Source organism: Panthera pardus, unplaced genomic scaffold (assembly GCF_024362965.1).
Source record: "Panthera pardus isolate Hobbes unplaced genomic scaffold, ASM2436296v1 HiC_scaffold_19, whole genome shotgun sequence".
In the NCBI taxonomy this organism is placed as follows: domain Eukaryota; kingdom Metazoa; phylum Chordata; class Mammalia; order Carnivora; family Felidae; genus Panthera; species Panthera pardus.
Window position 1 is genome coordinate 5814651 of NW_026526754.1, and position 19622 is coordinate 5834272.

Below are 19622 nucleotides of genomic sequence, written 5' to 3' on the forward strand. Positions count from 1 at the left end.
ATTCTTTGGATAAATGCCCAGTAGTGAAATGACTGGATATGGTAATTCTATTTTTAACTTGTTGAGGAACTTCCATACTGCTTACCACAGTGACTGCACCAGTTTGCTTTCTCACCAACAGTGCATAAGGTTTCCTTTTTCTCCACATCCTCACCAACACTTGTTTATCATTTTTAATTTTAGCCATTCTGACAGATGCGAGGTGATACCTCCATTGTAGTTTTTATTTGCATTTCCCTGATGATGAATGATATTGAGCATCTTTTCAGGTATCTGTTGGCCATCTGAATGTCTTTTTTTTTTTTTTTTTTTTTGGAGAAATGTCTGTTCATATCTTCTGCCCATTTTTAATTGGATTATTTTGGGGGTTTTTGTGTTGAGTTTTATAAGTTCTTTATGTATTTCGGATACTAACGTTTACCAGATATGTCATTTACAAATATCTTCTCCTCTTCAATAGGTTGTCTTTTGGATCTGTTGATTTTTCCTTTGCTGTACAGAATTCTATTTTGATTCAGTGCCAATAGTTTCTTTTTGCTTTTGTTTCACTTGCTTCTGGAGACACATCTAGAAAAACATTCCTATGGCTGATGTCAGAGAAATTACTGCCTGTGCTTTTTTTCAGGATTTATATAGTCTCAGGTCTTACATTTAGGTCCTTCATACATTTTGAATTTATTATTGTGTATGGTATGAGAAAGTGGTCCAATTTCATTCTTTTGCATGTTGCTGTCTAGTCTTCCCAACACCATTTGTTGAACCAACTGTCTTTTTCCTATTGCATATTCTTGCTGCTTTTGTTGAAGATTAATTGACCATATAATGGTGGGTTTATTTGTGGGCTATTATGTTCCATTGATCTATGTGTCTATTTCTATACTAGGATCATACTGTTTTGATTAATACAGCTCTGTAGTATATCTTGTAATCTAAGATTATGATTACCTCCAGTTTTATTCTTTATCAATATTGCTTTGGCATTTGGGGGTCTTTTGTGGTTCCAAACAAAATTCACCTATGAAGCCATCTAGTCCTAAAATTTTGTTAAGCTTTTTTTTTTTTAATGTTTATTTTGAGAAGAAGAAGAAGAGCATGAACAGGGGAGGGGCAGAAATGGAGAGAAAGAATCCCAAGCAGGCTCCACATGTCAGCACAGAGCCTGATACGGGGCTTGATCTCATGAACTGTGAGACGGTTGGATGCTTAACTGACTGAGCAACCCAGGCACCCAAAGTATTTTTTTAAATATATGTATATAATCTCACTGATTCAATCTCCTTGCTACTAATGGGTCTCTTAAGCTTTGTTATTTCTTTCTGATTCAGTCTTCATTATTTTGTAATCTCTAGGAATTGATGCATTTTTTTCTAGGATGTCTAGTTTGTTGTATAGATGTTCATAGTAGCCTCTTAGGATGTTTTGTGTTTGTGAGGTATCATTTGTAATGGCTCCTCTTACCATTTACAATTTTTTTTGCTGTTAATTTTGTCCTCATTCTTTTTTCCTTGGTAAGTCTAGTTAAATATTTGTCAATTTTATTTATCTTCTCAAAGAACCAACTCTTAGTTTTGTTAGTCTTATCTATTATTTTCCTGTTCTCTCCATTTATTTCTGCTTTAATCTTTACGTATTTTTTTCCTTCTGCTTGGATTTACTTTGTTCTTTTCTAGTTCCTGGATACGTAAAGTTAGGTTATTTGAAATCTATTCATTTGACAGTAGTATTTAGAGCTAAAAATATCTTTCTTAGAATGTTTTGCTGCATCCCATAAGTTTTGGTATGTTGTGTTCCTGTTTTCATTTGTCTTAAAATACTTTTTAATTTCTTTTAATTCTTTGATGTGTTGGTTCAGAAACAATATAGTTTAACTGCCATGTATTTATAAATTTTCCAGTTTCCCTCCTGTTACTGATTTCTAGTTTCTTGCCATTGTGTTCAGAGAAGATGGTATGGTTAGTATGGTTTCTATTGTCTTTCATTTGCTATGACTTGTTTGTAGTCTAACATATGATCTACCCTAGAAAATGTTCTGTGTATGCTTAAGAATGTATATTCTGCACTTGTTAGATAAAAGGGACCTAACAATTACACAGAGAAAATTCTGTCCATAGTGTTGTCCAAATTTACTGTTTCTTTACTGATTTTTTTTCTAGATGATTTATCCATTTTTGAGAGTAGGATATTAGCATATCCAACTATTGCTGTATTGGTGTTTATTTCATCTAGTTTTATTAGTACTTCATATATTTTGGTGCTTGAATGTTGGATTCATGAAGATAAAACAATAGTACTTTTTTTAATGTTTATTATTTAGATAGAGCACAAGAGTGCGTAAGCAGGCGAGTGACAGAGAGAGAGGGAGACAGAGGATCCAAACAGACTCTGTGCTGACAGCAGAGAGCCCAATGCAGGGCTTGAACCCACAAATTAGGAGATCATGACCTTAGCCAAAGTCTGACCCTTCACCAACTGCGCCACACAGGTGCCCCAACAATAATAAATATTTTTGAAGGATTGACCATTTTATCATTAAATAGTGACCCACTTTGTCTCTTTTTTACCATTTTGGCTTAAAGTCTATTATGTCTGATACAAGGATAGCCATCGCTGCTTGTTTTTGGTTACCCTTTGCTTGAAATGTCTTTTTTGATTCCTTCACTGTTTATGTGTGTCTTTAAAGTAAGTCTCTTGTTGGCAGCATATAATCACATCTTGTTTTTTAATCCATTAACCCATTCTGTGTCTTTTGATGGAGAATTTAATCCATTTGTGTTTAAAGTAATTATTGATAGGCAAGGACTCACTATTACCATTTTGTTAAGTGTTTTCTGTTTCTACATCCTTTTCTTCCTTGCTTCTTATCCTGTTTTGTTTTGTGATTTGATCATTTTTGTAATTGGTGCGCTTTGCCTTCTTGATCACGATCTTTTATGTGACTACTACAGGTTTCTGCTTTGAGGTTATCACGAGGATATATACAATATCTTAAATTGTAACACCCCATTTTAAACTGATAACAACTTTAACAGTGTTGTGAAATTTATATTTCACTCCCTCCCACATATTTAAATTTACTGATACTGCAATTAACATATTTTTATATTGTGTATCCAATAACAGATTGTAGTTATGGTTATTTTTAGTGTTTTTTTTTAACTTTTAAAGTGAATTATGCACCAATATTACCATAACAAAGATTCTCAGTTTGACTATATATTTACCATTACCAGTGACTTTTACACTACCTTCATGTTTTTACTATGTTACTTAGCATCCTTTTGACTCAAAGTACTCCCTTCAGCATTTCTTCTAAAGCTGGTCTAGTGGTGATGAATTCCCTCTGCTTTTGTTTGTCCAGGATTTTCTGTCCTCCATTTTTGAAGGACAGCTTTGCCAGATATATAATTTCGGTTGACAACTTGTTTTCTTTCAATATATTCAATATGTCATCCCACTGGCTTCTGGCATGAAAAATTCTATTGAGAAATATGATGATCTAATGAGGTTACCTTCTATCTAACTTGTCTTTTTTTCTTGTGGCTTTCAAAATTCTTTCTTTGTCTTTGACTTTTGGCACTTTAATTATAGTGTGTCTCAGTGTTGCCCTATCCAGATTAAACCTATTTGGGATCTCTTGGGCCTCATGGATCTGAAGGTCTATTTCTCTCTCTGTGCTCTGAAAATTTTTAGTCATTATTGCTTTAAATATACATTCTGTTCATTTTTTCTTTAACTTCTGGAAGTCCCATTGTTTTGTTTTGTTTGTTTTGTTTTTTTTTTTTTTGTAAGTCTGTAGTTTTTCTTCTCTTGCATGTGCTTTTTTTTTTATACTATTTTCTTTTTGTGCCTCTGAAAAATTTCAAATGCCCTGTCTTCTAGATCTTTGATTTTCTTCTTCTATATAGTTAAGTCTGACGTTGAAGCTCTCCGATGAATTCTTCAGTTCAACCATTGCATTCTGCAGCTCTAGGGATTTGGTTTTTTTCTAATGGTTTCTATCTCTTTGTTGAGCTTCTTGTTCATTCATTGTTTTCCTCAATTCTTTTAGGAATTGTTTCTTAGACCTAAACTTCTTAAGGTCTGTGTTTTCTTAGACCTTAAACTTCTTAAAGAGGTTTTCAAAGAGATTTTCAAAATTCTTTGACAATTCACAGAGCTTCATTTTTTTTTTTTAGGGTCAGTTATTGCAGTTTTATTAATTTCCTTTGTTGGTATCATGCTAACCTGGTTTTTCACAATGCTTGATTCCCTACATTGGTATCTGTTCATTTGAGTAAGTTTTCTTTCCCTCCAAACTTTACAGGTTTGCTTTGACAGAGATAGCCCTTTGCTACTCAGCTCAGCTTGGGCTTCTGGACATGTAATCTGGTAGCATCCTTAAGCAGTGGAGTTGCTATCAGGTCTTTTTGGGCAAGGCACTGCTGAAGATCTAGGTTGAGATGGGGGTGCCACTGGCTAAGAACATTTGGATAGGGCTATTGGCATAGTTCCACGTCCTAGTGCAGCTACAGCATAGGTTCCACAGTTGCTTAGATTCTGCTGTCAGGCTTTCTAGATGGTCAGGATTGGGCATGATACCTGACAGGAAGAAGAGCTTTGAATCAGCTTTGATGCTTGGGTAGGGCAGCAGAAGGGGAACTAAGGTTAGAATAGCTTGTGTTAGGCAGGACTATGCACCTAATTCCCTGGTCCTAATGGGCCACTGGCTTTGATCTGCAGACAGGGGCAACTACTGGCTGTGTTCTTTGTTCAAGTGCTATTGGGTAGAGGGCTGAGGATTGGCTATACCACTTCCCACAGGTTCTCGTTAGGTTTACTGATTGGGAAGGCTGAATGTTTTACTCTGCAATGTTGGGGCTTCAGATTAGTCTGCCTGGATCATTCAAACACCAAAGCTCTTATCTGTGGACAAAACTGGGCAGAAATATGCACCACATTACCTGGGCAGACAGCTGGATTCTCTATTCAGGTGCCACTATAATCAGCATTGCAGGACAGACTACATGGATTCCCTGGAACTCTGAATAGACTTCCTGGTCAGGCAGGGTGGAGGCAGTACTCAAGAGTGGGAAAGGCTATAAATTAGATTTCCCACCCAAGTGGGGCCTCAGAATAGGCCCCTGCACTGGCAAGGCTCTTTGGAGACAAAATCAGGCCGAACTGTGTACCAAGCTCCCTGGGCAGATAGGGGCACTGGCAGAGCTCTACATATGGGCAGATGTTTCCTGGTAAGGCAGGGAAGGGATCTAAACTCAGAAGTAGCTGCCGCTATGAATTAGCCTCCCTGCCCAGGCAGAATCAACTGGCTTCAAGGCCAGCATTGCTTGTTAACTGGGGTCCTCAATCTGGCAGACCTGTGCCCTTCTGAGTTCTCTCATCTGACTGGGCCACTGTTGGCCCTGTAGATGAGCAATGCCTTAGGCTGGGATTTACAGTCAGGTGCCACTGCAGTTGGGGCTCAGTCGGCCAGGATCTGAGCATGGTTGCTGTAAGCCTTACCATCCTTTTCCAGTGCTCTCTGATACCCAGTGCTCAAGTCCTACAGATTACCCCACAGTTCATATAAAGTGAGACCACAGTGGGCTTCCTGAAAAGCAACCCACAATGCTCGGGGAGCTGGATGTCCAGCTTAGGCTGTCTTGTCACTGGAGGAGCTGTAGGCTCAGAGGGGCCCTCTCAGTGGGGAAGGGCAGTGCTGTCAGTGTAGCCTCTTCTCTTATTCTTTTAATGTTGTCTGTCTCAGTCTCTGTGTTGCTGGTGAGTGCTTCAGTCTTACCCTGTGTTCTAAGATCTTTGAGGTAGGGTCTTGGCCATGGATTGTTGTCTCAGGAGGGGGCCTAAAGTCAGGAACAACCTATGTCACCATCTTGATGCTATTACTCTCTACAGGTATTCTCTTTCTGCAGAACATGTCCTCTAGTCTAGTAAACGAGTCTAGTCTAGTAAAGCATTATTTCTCATTAAGACTTAGTTATCTCCTTCTTGGTGTGTGCCCTGTGTTCTGAGCACTTCTCACACTAACAGTCTATCTCTTGCCAATTTTGTTTTGGGAGGGGGGTGTATATGAGACACAGGGCTACATTTTGTTGATGTTTAAGCTGTTCTTTAGTGCCCGGAACTTGCTGTGTAATGGGTAAGTGTTAACAATGATAGGATCTATGGTGATAGTTATCTAGATGCACTTAACTGGTAGACCCAGAAACTTAACTCTCAGACTATATGCAAAGTGGTCTTTCTGCTGTTGCTGTCGACTGCATCGGAACACCCTGTGCTCTGAGCATGGGTTAGGTCATGTTACAACAAGTAGCTATTAGCTGGGCAGGTAAATCACTATTCATCAGCATGACCGGCTTTCTCCAGCCCACAACATGGTTATAAATGAGACTGGCACATCTCAAATCTGCTGCTCTCCATCATTAGTACCTCCAGGGCCTGGCATGGCCCTTCTCCCTGAGAAGTAAGATACCGAGAGAATTTCTCAGGCTTAGAACAAGGGACCAGCTATATTGGGCCCGTGGTGGCAATGAATGGCTTTTGTGGCTGAGGAAATGAAATTCTGAGTACTTGAGGCATTGTGCATCTAGCCATGAAGCATTCCTGGCTGCTGTCCCTAAGGGAACTGTGGAAATTTCACAAGTCCCTGTTTCTCCCCTTTTAAGGGTTGGGGGTAAGGGTAAGGAGGGAGGTCCATAGAGGCATGTTCTTGGTTCATGAACCAGATGCTTTGTTTCTTTATCGTTGCTCAGAAAAACTAGAAAAGCAAGCAGAAGTAGCCTTGGGCAGTATTAAAAAATGGCTTTTGGTGTAAGTCATGCTTGAGTTTGAATCCTAGCTCTGCTACTTACAAGCTGTGTGATTGGGGAAAAGATCACATAACTCCACCAACCTTCAATGTCCTCCTTTGTAACCAGGCATAACATACCTTGAGTTCATATATTAAATACCAAGCATGAGGGGCGCCTGGGTGGCTCAGTCTGTTAAGTGTCCGACTTCAGCTCAGGTCACGATCTCGCGGTCCGTGGGTTTGAGCCCCGCGTCGGGCTCTGGGCTGATGGCTCAGAGCCTGGAGCCTGCTTCCGATTCTGTGTCTCCCTCTCTCTCTGCCCCTCCCCCATTCATGCTCTCTCTGTCTCAAAAATAAATAAACGTTACAAAAACATTAAAAAAAAATACCAAGCATGAGAGTATCCATGGTTCATGAGTAGTGACTGGTGCTATTGTAGATCACATGCTGGGTGAGACTGATCCTGGCTCCAACACCACTATACCCTGCATTCCTTCTCCTAAAATGAATTTTACATCCTTAGAAACAAAATCCTAAAAGCTAAAAATGCTTTCCTGAAGAATCCTGCTCTTAAGGACTCTAAGCCATGGCAATGGACCACACTGCAAACTGTGGGTATAAATTTCATTTTGAATCTTCCTCCCATTAACTGGGGACAACTATTTATGTGAGAGAGCCTTCCAGAGAGAGAGTGGGACATCAGAGAAAACTCTGGAGTAGGAATTTGAACACTTGAGTTACGATCTCAAATTTGCCACCTATCCATTGTATGGCCCTGGAGAAAAAATAGTAAAAAGGAGTCTGTACAGTTTTAGGGAATAGCACTGTTTGTAAAGTGCTTTAACAGCGCAGAAAGTTACTTTAACAGATGTGGCACTTGTATTATGCTCTGGGAGGTGTACTAAGCATATTGGCCTATGTTATTTCACCCTACCTTTTTAGTGACTCTGAGTGTCTTCATCTGTAATTATCCTGGTTAACATAAGGACTTTTTACCTCAGAGGGAAAGGTTATACAACCAATAAGTGACCGAATGAGGATTTGAACCCCCCAGATCTGATTTTAAAACTGATATTCCACCCCTAAGGAGCTCCCTGAACCTTAAGAGTAGGGCTATCAGACATAGCAAATGAAAATATGATACCCAGTTATATTTGCATTACAGATAAACAACAAATTTTGGAAGTATATCCAAAATATGTTATTTATACTTAACATGCAAGATGCCCAGTTACATATGCATTTAATACATATGCATTTATCTAGCAACTCTACTGGGGTGCCTCGTGTCACATAAGCAGGTGAGAAGTGGTATCGTAGAGCCTTTCCAAAGGTACCTAAAGGCAGTTCTCATGAAAACGTGCCCTTCCAAAAAACTAAACACACTCTTCCATGATAGAAATTGTAAGAATTTTAGAAAAACAGAGATACAGGAAATCTCCAAAGGTAATGTAGGATGTGTCTTCTAGATGAACTTAACATGGGTCTAGATACTTAAAAGCTGTGCAGAGCAAGAATTGCAAATCATGATTGATAGGTCTCACTTGTAACCCAAGGCACAGACCTTTTCTGGCAGCCAACACTTACTGAAACCCTCCTATAGACAGTCACTATGTTGTCATGTTATTTATGGCGTCTCATTTAGAATCAAGGCAACATTGTGAGGTAGGATAACTGCATTTACTGACTGACTGCCTGTCAGAGAAGTGGAATCCACAGCTCATGAGCAGCAGAGCTGAACCTGAGGCAGATCCATCTGAACTCTACACCAGCATCATGCTGTGTAGTTGATGGGCAGTCAGGTTGGCCACAACCCAATGATTGAGAGGTTACTCAACAAATATCTGTAATAGAGTTTAAGTTATTCTTTTTATAGGCCTGTTACCTGAATGTTTTCCTGTCTTTTCCCCTGTACCCATCTTAAACCCTACATCTAAAAACTGTGCTTGATGCTTTCATTGGGATGCAGCCCCTCCTGTATGCCCCAAAGCATTCCCTGGCTTGGCTTCCAGTGGCTTCCAGATTTGGACTCTCACTGTGGAACTGGGCACTTCCTCTCCCACTGTGGTCTTCTGTAACTACTAGAGGGTCCATACAGCATAGTAGTTATGATTATGGGCTGTGGAGTCCTACCACTGGATCCACCACTTAATGGCTGTGAGACCATCTGCGTACCTCCATTACTTCACCCTCACGCAAGAGATGATAATACCTACACCTCAAGGGGTGATAGTGAGGACTGAATGAATTAATGTGCATAAGTCACTTAGGACAAATGCTGGAACATAAGTATTCAATCCATAACACAATATAGGGATTACTGTTACACCTATTGTGATTTGACCTCTGGTAGGCACCAAGCGCAGAGCTGAGCAGCTCACACACATAATGTCATTCTATTCTCACAGTCCTCTTACAAGTAGATGAAATTATCATTCAAACAGAAATCAAGGAGGAAAGAGGCAAACCCTGACTGACCATAGAGCCTATAATTTCAATCTCAACCCTTCTATTCTCATATTTCCCTCTGTATTTCTTATAGCTTCCTGAAGTTACTCCAAAATGGTGATTGACATGAAATGTTATTTTCTCTATTTACATAACACATGAAGAAATAGCATTGAATGCTACTGAGTCAAAACCTTCTTTGTAATATGTGCAACTAGAATAACTTATAACAGAAAGGGTTTAATGAGGCCATTTAAGTATAGATTTAACAGTTAGCCTGACCTAGTTTTCAATATGTGAGCTGCTTGTCATGGACCATGGCATGACCACTCCAGACCTCATATTCTCCCTTGGGCCATGAGGGTAATACAAGTTAGTTGTGAAAGTATCTTAAATATTCAGATGCCTCATCTTTCCTTCATTCCTTAAAATGATACTTTTTTTTTTAACTTAGTATACCATTTTACTAACCCCACGCTGGGGTGGACTCGGGGGCAAAATCAAAGAAAATCTTGATCACCTAAATCATTCAGCGTATTATCCATTAATGTCCACATTTCTGCCATAACAACATACTACACCAAGCAAATAATTTGTCTTGAGCAAACAACTCTTCTGTTGATTGTATAACCTCTAGAGAGATCTGCTTCCATCCCTAGCAAACAAAAGACTCTAGACAGATAACTTTGCTAATGAATAAGAAGGATTCTTTTCTAAAAGACCTGAGCAGGATTTTCACAGCCACAGTGACCAAGTGAAATATTCCAGTCTAAAAGCCACAGTGGCAACTTCAGAAAGACACTGAATCTTCACAGATGAGTGAAGTTTGTGAAAATTTTCACATGGCATCGGCAGACATGAGGCTTACAATCCATCTTGGGATCGATCCAGGGATACCCTGCCTCAACTGTGGGACCATGGGCAAATGTGTCAGCTCTTCTGAACCTCAGCGTTCACATCTAGGAATTTGTGGAAACCATCCTTCTCAGAATTGTGATAGGTACACAATGAAGTCACAGATGTCACAGCACTTGGTATGGTAGCTTCCTACCAATGACATTATTTTGTTAAAGAACTTGATTTCCCAAGTATCAATCTTAACTTTATTCATAGTATACATATTTCTGGTTTCAGGAAACTGATTATCAAACTCATAATGGGCATGGCCACTGAAATTCAAAGGCTCTCTTCTTTTGCTATTTAACGGCATTGATTTGCTGGGTTTTCCCTTCTCACCCACTCATAGTTCAGTTATCTGAGTGAAAAGACCACGCTAGAGCTATAAAAATATGATTACATTGCTGTTCCAAGTTTCCAAACTCAGATGGTTATAACCTGATGCAGGGCATTCCAATTTTAACTATCTACTGCTGTTTTTATTTCATAAAGCCACTAAAAACATCCTGCACTGCTTTTATATACATCACTACTTTTATGGCTTTTGTGTCATAATAAAAGGCAGTTCATTGGAAGCTGATGGGTTTTTTTTCCAGCAGAAAAATAGCGAACTTAGAATGAGACATCTCTGTCTAGTTTCTTTCTTCTAACTCTGTCCCATGCAATCAGTCCATGTTCCTCCAGGCTTTCAGGCTATTTTTTCCAAAAAGCTATTTGTAAAGCATTGCTCTGTTCAACCTTCAACCCCCCCCCCCCCCCCAGTATGTTGATTGGGAGGCCCTACATCCTGAACCTGGCACTTTAAAGATGTTTAGTATCTGTGAGGCTCCTGGGTGGTTTGGTCGGTTAAATGTACGACTTCAGCTGGGGTCATGATCTCGTGGTCTGTGCTGACAGCTCAGAGCCTGTTTGGGATTCTGTGTCTCCCTTTCTCTCTGCCCCTCCCCCACTTGTGCTCTGTCTCTGTCTCTCTCTCGAAGATGAAAAAAATCATTTTTAAAGGGTTTGAAAATGTCTAGTATCTTTATAACTTTTGTTTATATAAAATAAAACACCTATTTGCTCTTCACCTTCGTGCATACTCATGGCTTTATACACAGTATGCTGCCTCCACCATTTTGGGGAAACCCTCTGCCTTGATTCTTTCTGTCAATTTAACTCTTATCAATAGGAAGCCTGTTTTTTTACACAACTTTTCCAGGAACTCCTCCCTCTCATAACCCTTAGCAGAACTTACTGCCCCCTTTTCTTCCAACCCAATCATATTCTGCCTAGTCATGTGGCTTTGGTTGTTGCCTTATCACTTGTGTGACTCTCCAAATCCAGATCTAATGTTCCCTTGAATTAGAAAATAGGTTTTATATGTTCACTTTTCCTGTGCTGTGCCTATGATGCAAATGTTACATTTGGAATGGAAAGGACTCCAGGTGGAAACTCATCAGACCTTTGTTTTACAGAGGTCAAATGACTTGGCCACAGCCACATGGAATTTATGGGAGATTACCTGAAGCCCACTATAATGCACTTTTAAGGAACGAGGGAGAAAGGGATACATGGACAAGCAGGTAGGTGGATATATATGTGTGTGTAGTGTAAGTAGGTACCTATCAATTCTCGATTCAAGGAAGGAAAAAAGCCTGATGAGAGAAATGACAACTATCATGTCTAGTTGGTAGAGATGGGAGTCCTTCAGTCCTACCAGACTCAGTGAAAGATAACCCACCAAGACCTTGGCTGAGTAGCCAAACATGTCCTGCGGGGGGCTGGGGCGGGGGGAAGATATCAAGTCTCTGGGAAATATTAGAACCAACTTGTTATAAAGGTACATTTTTTCATCAGGGATCTAGACTTCCCTACTATGTCCTCCCCAGCCAATGTTTTCCTTCATTCTTCAGGGTCCTTGCTACTCAGATACTAAACTTACTTCAATAATATAATCAGCTTCAAGGATGATACTTAATGAGTGATTTATATTCTGATGTATCCGTTAGTTACTAACAATATCACTGTGGAAACTCAGAAAAGTACCTATCTAGGCATCTTTCATGTGGACAGATCACCTGACAGGTGGCTATCCAGACTCTGATAATAAATATCTAGTGACATAAGGACTTCTTCGGTTGGTTATCAGCTCTAATTTTCAGACAATTCTGATTCCTATTAAGTCTCTTACCTAATAGTCACTTTGTATAGTTCCTGTCAACAAACAGTTGTTGACATTGGATGAAGTAGTTGCCATAATGCTACACGTGGCAATTATGACAAAGACATGGCTCTTTGTCCTCAAATCACTTTCAATCTAGGTAAAATCTCCATTTAATCCGCTTCTCCCATTAATCTTGTGTCAAGCTGAACATTTTAATTAGTGAATAATCAGCTCTGTAGGAATATTAAATTGTTTGAATCTGAAAAATAATTATTTTCTTCCCCCTCAGTATCTCTCCTTCTAGCTAATCATCGCAGTGCCCTCTAATTCTTGCCAATATGTCATTATCTGAGTTCGTCCACATTCCTGGTCACCCCACCTGTGACCGCCTCTCCCTCTTGGTAATGAGTTACAAATGAAAAAAGCCATATGAACTCAGCTCTTAATATTGACGGAAACTCTTCAGTCCAATACTTCCTTATTATAGATCATATGGTAGGTTCGATGAATAGAACCAGAGCCAGATCAATAATCCCCAGCACTGGACTACCAATAAAGTCATCATTAACCTCTGAAATCCCACTTCCATAGTGGGTGGCTAACCATATTCAAGATAGCCTGTTGCTGAGAGCAACCTTCAGTCATTCTTGACCTGAAACCTAGGTCTCCCATATGCATCCTCAACATGAGTTTTACATATGCTCATCTGGCTTGGGCTGTTTAAAAAATGTTCACAGTGCCCCACAAGGCCTCTGATAAATCAGAACCTTCTGGAGGGGATCTCGTTTTGGTCCAAATACAGGCTCTTCCTCAGCCACACACCTTAAGTTACCGTCTTCTTGTAATAGGTTACTGTAACCTTTAATGAGAAAATGTAATACTTAACCTCTCATCCATCCTCTTGAATTCTGCACATGCAATACATCAACGATGCTTAGAGGAGATAAGCACATACAGACTGTTCTTCAGCCTTTATCTTATCTAATAGCAATATTAGGAGTCAGAATAATTCAGCATCCCACAAGTTCTATTCTTTCTGGTTGTGAGTTTGATTATGTATTACCACAAAGGATAAGGTACATTCTATCAGATGGGATCTAGTAAGACTGTAATGGCAGTTATCTGTCCCCTGTTTAAGAAAAGCCATAGCATTTCAATGTTAACATCAGAGAAGAAATATCTAGGAGAGGCTGGTATGGTTGAGGCTCACATCACCTTGAGCTATCTCATGCCAGTGTTTTTGTCACCATCACATTAATCCCCTAGGAGTCCTATGATATGCCCATCGTGGACACTGGCTCCTTTTATGTATGCAGTGCCAGTAAAACAAGGTGAACCATTATGGTGAAATTTTATTAAAGATTCATAATTCACATGGAAAAAATCATCGCTTAGAACTTGAGCTGTATAGTCAGGCAGATCTTGGCCAACTTCTGTGATTATGCACAAGTCAGTCAACCTTTATCAAAACTTCATATTGAAACTCAGAATTTTAGTATTAACCCCATTGGCCTGTGGTAAGGATTTAGTGAGAATAGAACATACTAGATGCCAAAAGAATTGGCTATAATTAAACATAGAACAGTAATCTGGCTTACCTTTAAGGCACATTCTCTAGATTTCCCCATAATTTTTAGTCCATTTTTATACTACAAGCTTCATTCCAAGCACAGAACTTTGAAGAACACACCTCAAAATCCAGACCCAAAAGAGTGACACCCTTGCTCTTCTTCTCTCTTAAAATGAGAACTTTATTTGCTTCACATTTTTTCCCCAAAGTATTAAAACATATGGTATTTCTTCTGTGTCCATAAAATTTTAAAACAGATACAGATGTTCTTCTCGACTAAGAGTCAAATTCGGAGTCAGAAGACCGGGTTGTGAATTCTGCCTCCTCTGCATATTAACAGTGGGATCTGAATCAACTGACTTCACCTCTGATTCTTGGTATCGCTAAACGCTAAGGAATAGCAGTGATGCCATGATGGTGATGATGACAGTAAGGGCATCTACCTCACAAGCTTGTTGAGAAGATTGGATGAGCTATTATGTGATAACAGTTACAATGTTGAAATTAAAAAGCTCCCCCCCCTTATGATTGGGGGGAACCAAAGCTCATGTTGTGGAAAAAAACGCTCAAGGTCACGCACCATGTGAGGCACTTCCACCTATGCAAGTAGCCCTGTGACATGTTAAGTAAAGAGTTATTCCACCTTTACTTCCTACTTTGGGGGAATACCCATGGAGAAGAATAGGTCCAGAATCTTCACATCTGTATGGTTTTAATGTGATGGACAGAACTCCCTCTACAAAAGAACGGTATTTAAGCTTTCCATTAATGTAATCTCTTAATTAGGGCTCCTTTGGCTAGTTGAAATAAATTGGGGATTTATCAAAAAGCTCCTGGGGTATCTCATAAAATTGATGCAACAGCTAAAGAACCAGAAGTTGACAAAGGAGATACCCAAAGAGGCTCTGGAGATTTCCTTGGAAGCCAAAGGCCATAAAATTGAACTCTAGCGCTATGCTGTCCAATACAATATATATATATGTTTTTTTTTAATTTTTGTAAATGTTTGTTTATATTTTGAGAGAGAGGTAGACACAGAATCTGAAGCAGGCTCCAGGCGCTGAGCTATCAGCACAGAGCCCCATACACTATATTTAATTTTAAATGTAATTTTAAATTTAAATTTAATTGCTAATTTAAATTAAAATTAAGTAAAATTAAAAATTCAGTTTCTCAGTCATTGTAGCTGCCTTTCATATACTCATTATCCACATGGCACTACTCCATTGGATAATACAAGGTATGGAACATTTCTATTACCTGAGAAGTTTCGATAGCAGAACGCTGCTCTTCACTGATGTCATTTAAGTACCTTTAAAACTCCCAGACTTTGTGTCCCCTTATTCCAATTTTCTAATTTTTTGGAGAGGGAATTAGCCAGGTTTATATGGTATCTACATTGTGGAACAACTATGACCAAGTTGGACAGTATCCTTTAATATAGTCCTCGCTTTGCTGGCCTCCTTGACTAGGGTGGGGGATCAGTCCCAGAAAAAGGGTATGGTTTTGCCTCCCAGAGCTTTTTTCCTGCTGAACCCTTGTAACGCTCACTGCAGCCTAGAAAGCAGAGAAAAGCTCCACCCAAGACCTCAGAACAAGTGATTCAGGGTTACAGCCCACTTCCTGGGTCTTGTTTGGAAGACTTCTTTAAAATCTTATTAGGAGAGGTATTTATATTTATTTTCTCATTGTTCATTTTGGATAGCATTCTTGCAACATCCTAATAAATATCAACCTCTTGAAGTCCCACTGGGCATGTTAATAGGAAAAAGAGACAAAACAAAACAGCACTTTTATGTCTCTTCATTCTCAAGGTATAACCCAACATATCTGGAGCTGTGTATGCTGAAAGGATGATTTATTTCAAATCTAGACAACCTTCTGAATGCATGATGCACTTTTTTAGAACACAAGTTCAGAGGAGGGACAGAGAAGCCAAAAGAGGTTTCATTTACGATCTTCTGTCCCTTCTATGAAAAGCGCCTGAGCTAATAACAAAGAAACTAAACACACGAAACTAATTATCGGAGTCATTTTTAATTAACCTGGCCGGCTAACGTAATCCCTGAAACATTTTATCTTCAGGACAAAACATCACTGGTTTTTGTATTCCTGGATCTGCATCGAGTGAGCATCATCAAATCCTGATACCAAGTGGATGGGTTTGTGCATCTAGGGTGAGTAAGTAAGCGGAGGGTTTTGACTTCCCCCACAGCTTCTAGCTTCTTGAGTTTGCTTTCCTGTAGCCTTCATTTTCTGGGTGTTCTCAAAAAACACCCAGGTCTTGTGTCTCACGGTACCTAAGCCATAGGAATACCCTGGCCCAAACTTGCCTTCAGACCAGGAATCAGAATGCCTCTCACCTGCCGCAGGCAGTGACACTCTGAAGAGGCACGTGCCGTTCCTTGAAGGCAGCAGTTCTCAGCCTCGCCTGCACATGAGCATCGCCAGAGGAGCTTTTCAAAGGACTCAGTCCAGCTGTACTCCAGACCAATTAAAGTAGAATGTGGAAGGGCAGCACCAGCATCAGTACATTTTATAGCTCCCCAGATGACAGCAAAGATTCTTGGCAAGCCAGTGGATAGCAGCACGAGCGCCACCTGGAGTTCGTGAGAAATGGAGGCTCCCTGACCCCCAGCCACCCCTCCTGAACAAGAATCTGCATTCTGAGAAGACACCCCAGGTGACTTAATTGTATACTGAAGATTGAGATACAGAGCCCAACAGTTTGAACAGGTATCAGAAGCACCTGGAGAATCTTAAAATGCAGACTGCTGGGCCTCACCCCCAGTGTTCCTGGTTCATAAGGTCTAGGGTAAGGCTTTGCCTTTCTAAGAATGATGAAATGCTCGTGATCCCCATTGATGCTGACACCATGCAGGAACCACAGTTTCAGACACACTCCTCCCTAATTCATTTATTAACTCTCTCCCCCAGTTCATTTATTCTGCCAATAATCTTGAGGCACAGGGGATTTTGCAGTGAACAAAGAGATAATCCGTGCCTCATGGAACTTTAATTCTAGAGGAGGTTCAGACAATAAATAAGCAAACAAAATATAGAAACAAGTGTTACAGATTATGTTAAGTTTTTTATGAAAAAAATATACTGAATAAGATCCGGGGTGACTAGAAGATGCCAGTTTAGAATTAAATGCTCAGGGAAGGACTTGCATTTGAGCAAAGACCTGATGGATGAAGGTTTTAAAAGCACGTTATCGAACAGAACAAACTGGCTTCTAGGCAGAAGGAAAAAGAACCCTAAGTGCCCTATGCCAAGGTGGGTTTAGTAAACTCCAAGACCAAAAAAGTGAGATTTTCCTCTTTATTTCTCAGATCTACAACCTTCCTGCTGAATGATGTTGGGAATGCTACCCTCCTTTCGTGGCCTGTTTACTCATCAAGCTTCCCTGGTAACATTCTTTGGAAGATTAAAACTTCAGTGTGAACAGAGCATTAACTAAGTTCTTAATGAAGTTACACTTGCTTACTGGCACCTGGTCTCTGAGGGAGAAAGAAAACAACTTTCTAACAACAGTGAGTGAGCCATCTATCTTTCCGGAACCTTGTAATAGGAGACATGAAGAATGAGAAGACTGGACTGCCATCAGGAAACTCCCAGCCACACAGGATGGCAAATGGCAGGAAGAAATAGTGAATATGTAAAAAGAGCAGAAATGGCTGCATAGGTATGAATTATGGGGTAGGAGTGATGTCACCAGGAAGGTGACATAGGTAGCTCCTGACTGTACAAGAACTGAAAACCATTCATGATGAGACATCAATGAAAACATTCTAGAATGTGAAGCACCTCTGCACCAAAGACCTGGAGACAGACCTCACTGGAAAGATAAGAGGAGCAGTTACACATTGGTGTTATGCCAGCCGAGGGAGGGACACACTGGGAGGTCTCCCCAAAGCCTACAGCCGTCCAGTAAGAAAAGACAGCCCATCATGGACAGTGGGTCCCTTTTGGGGAGTTTATACTTTGGTCTCACCTCAAGGAGATCATGGGAGAATCTGCAGGGCTTGCAACAACCAGCATTCAGACCTTGGCCAAATGGTTCCTACCAGCAATGCCCAGGTGGAAGTCCCAAGGAGCAGCCTCACTCATCTGTACGGCCAAGACAGTGGCGCAGTTTAACCAGGGAATGAGGCAGGATGCAGGTCTGCCTGATCTGGGAACTCAGATGAAGATCCTTGCTGTACTCTGAGTCTGGTCTCCTCACCCTGGCAAGGCAGCTAATTCTTAGCCCAGACCAATACTGAATGCAGTTCCTGGCCCTGCCCAACCAGCAAGCCTGTTCTGATAACTGGGAAATGTCTTGGCACAGCAGCACTCAAACAGCCCAGCCAGTGGCTCTGCCCATCTGTGGAGACAGACTAGTGAGCTTATCTGGCCAGAGAGTTTGAGGCACAGGTATGTCTGGTAAGACTCTCACTTGGGGAGCTAAGCAGACTTGGGACCTTTTCTTTGGCTGCCTACACCTCCTTGTGCAGGAAAGCTCAGCTGCAGCTCTGCCCACTGCTCAATACAGCCTCCAGTCCTGCTAGCTGAAACCCCTAATCTTGGTAGCGTGCCCTCCAGCCCTGATTATAATGGTACTTGAACAGAGAACATCACCAGCAGCTTTGTATCCGTGGAGCCATTTGTCCAGACAGCTGAGTGTGCAGGTCTGACTTGATTCCTCCCACCCTCAAAAGACTAGTCTGCAGCCTGACTGGGCAAAGGAATATAGAGCAGCCTCCAGACTGACACAACCCTAACCAGAGCTCTTTCCAACTTGTGACCTGTGGAGGGCCTCATCTAACCAGAAACACTAATTCGAAGCCTCACCTAAACAGACCCTGATAGCAAGTGCCACCTGCTCAAAGATGTTACAAACTGATAAATGCAGAAAATCAAGTCAAGTGGTCTGGCCCAGTCTAGAAGAGGAGACCACTTACTCAAATGTGCAGATACTGACATAAATCACTAAAAACTGTAAACACGATACCACTAGGGGCAACTAATGAAGTGCTAATAAATGACACTAAAAAAAGGAGATCTTGTAGTTCACTAAACTTAAGAGGATTATTCTGACATGTCTGACAGTTAACAGAACACAGAAGACGACAACAAAATTAGGAAAACAATGCATGAACAAGTTCAACAAATAAAAATCATAAAAAATTAAATCCTAGAAGTGAAAAATACACTGAATGAACTGAACAATTAAATAGCTTCACCAGCAGACTTGACCATGCAAAAAAAAAAAAAAAAAAAAAAAAAGTATACAGGGCCAATAGGGCACAATCAAAAGAAAAATACCCACATAGGAATCCCAGGAGCAAGAAAGGGATAAAGTATATTTAAGGCACTAATGGCTGAAAATTCCCAAATTTTGGGAGAGAAATGGACATCCAAATCCATGAGGCTGAAAGGATCCAAAATAGACTGAAGCCAACTAGGGCGCCAATAGGTCACATTCTAATTAAGTTGGCAAAAGTCAAAGACCAAGAAAGAATTTTGGAAGCAGCAAGAGAAAAGAGAATTTACCTAAAGGGAACCCCCGTAAGACTACTCAACAGAAAGTTTCAGGCTATATTCAAAATCTCGAAAGAAATTATAAACCAGGAATTCTATACCAGGCCAAGAAATTACTCAAAAATGAAGGAGAGAGAGCTTTCTTAAACAAAAGCTGAGAGAGTTCTAAGACTAGACAGGTCTTAAATGTTAAAGGGAATTTTTTCAGTGAAGAAAAAGGATGGTTTATATCATAAAAGCATAAGGTAGTA

At 40.3% G+C, this 19622-nt stretch overlaps 2 long non-coding RNA genes across 5 annotated transcripts in view; one reads left to right on the top strand and one right to left on the bottom strand.

Moving 5' to 3' along the window:
- Positions 1-19622, bottom strand: part of LOC109270823 (uncharacterized) — a 678705-nt gene that overhangs the window by 74840 nt on the left and 584243 nt on the right. Inside the window, exon 6 of one of the 4 annotated variants that reach the window (XR_008423527.1) lies at positions 2289-4578. The exons of the other annotated variants lie outside the window; for them this stretch is intronic. This is a non-coding gene — a long non-coding RNA (uncharacterized LOC109270823). Of the gene's footprint in view, positions 1-2288; positions 4579-19622 lie in introns of those variants that run through there. 4 annotated transcript variants of the gene reach the window in all.
- On the top strand, positions 11628-18889 carry LOC109270827 (uncharacterized). Its single transcript, XR_002081700.2, has 2 exons — positions 11628-11694; positions 17181-18889. It is a non-coding gene; the product is annotated as an uncharacterized LOC109270827 (long non-coding RNA).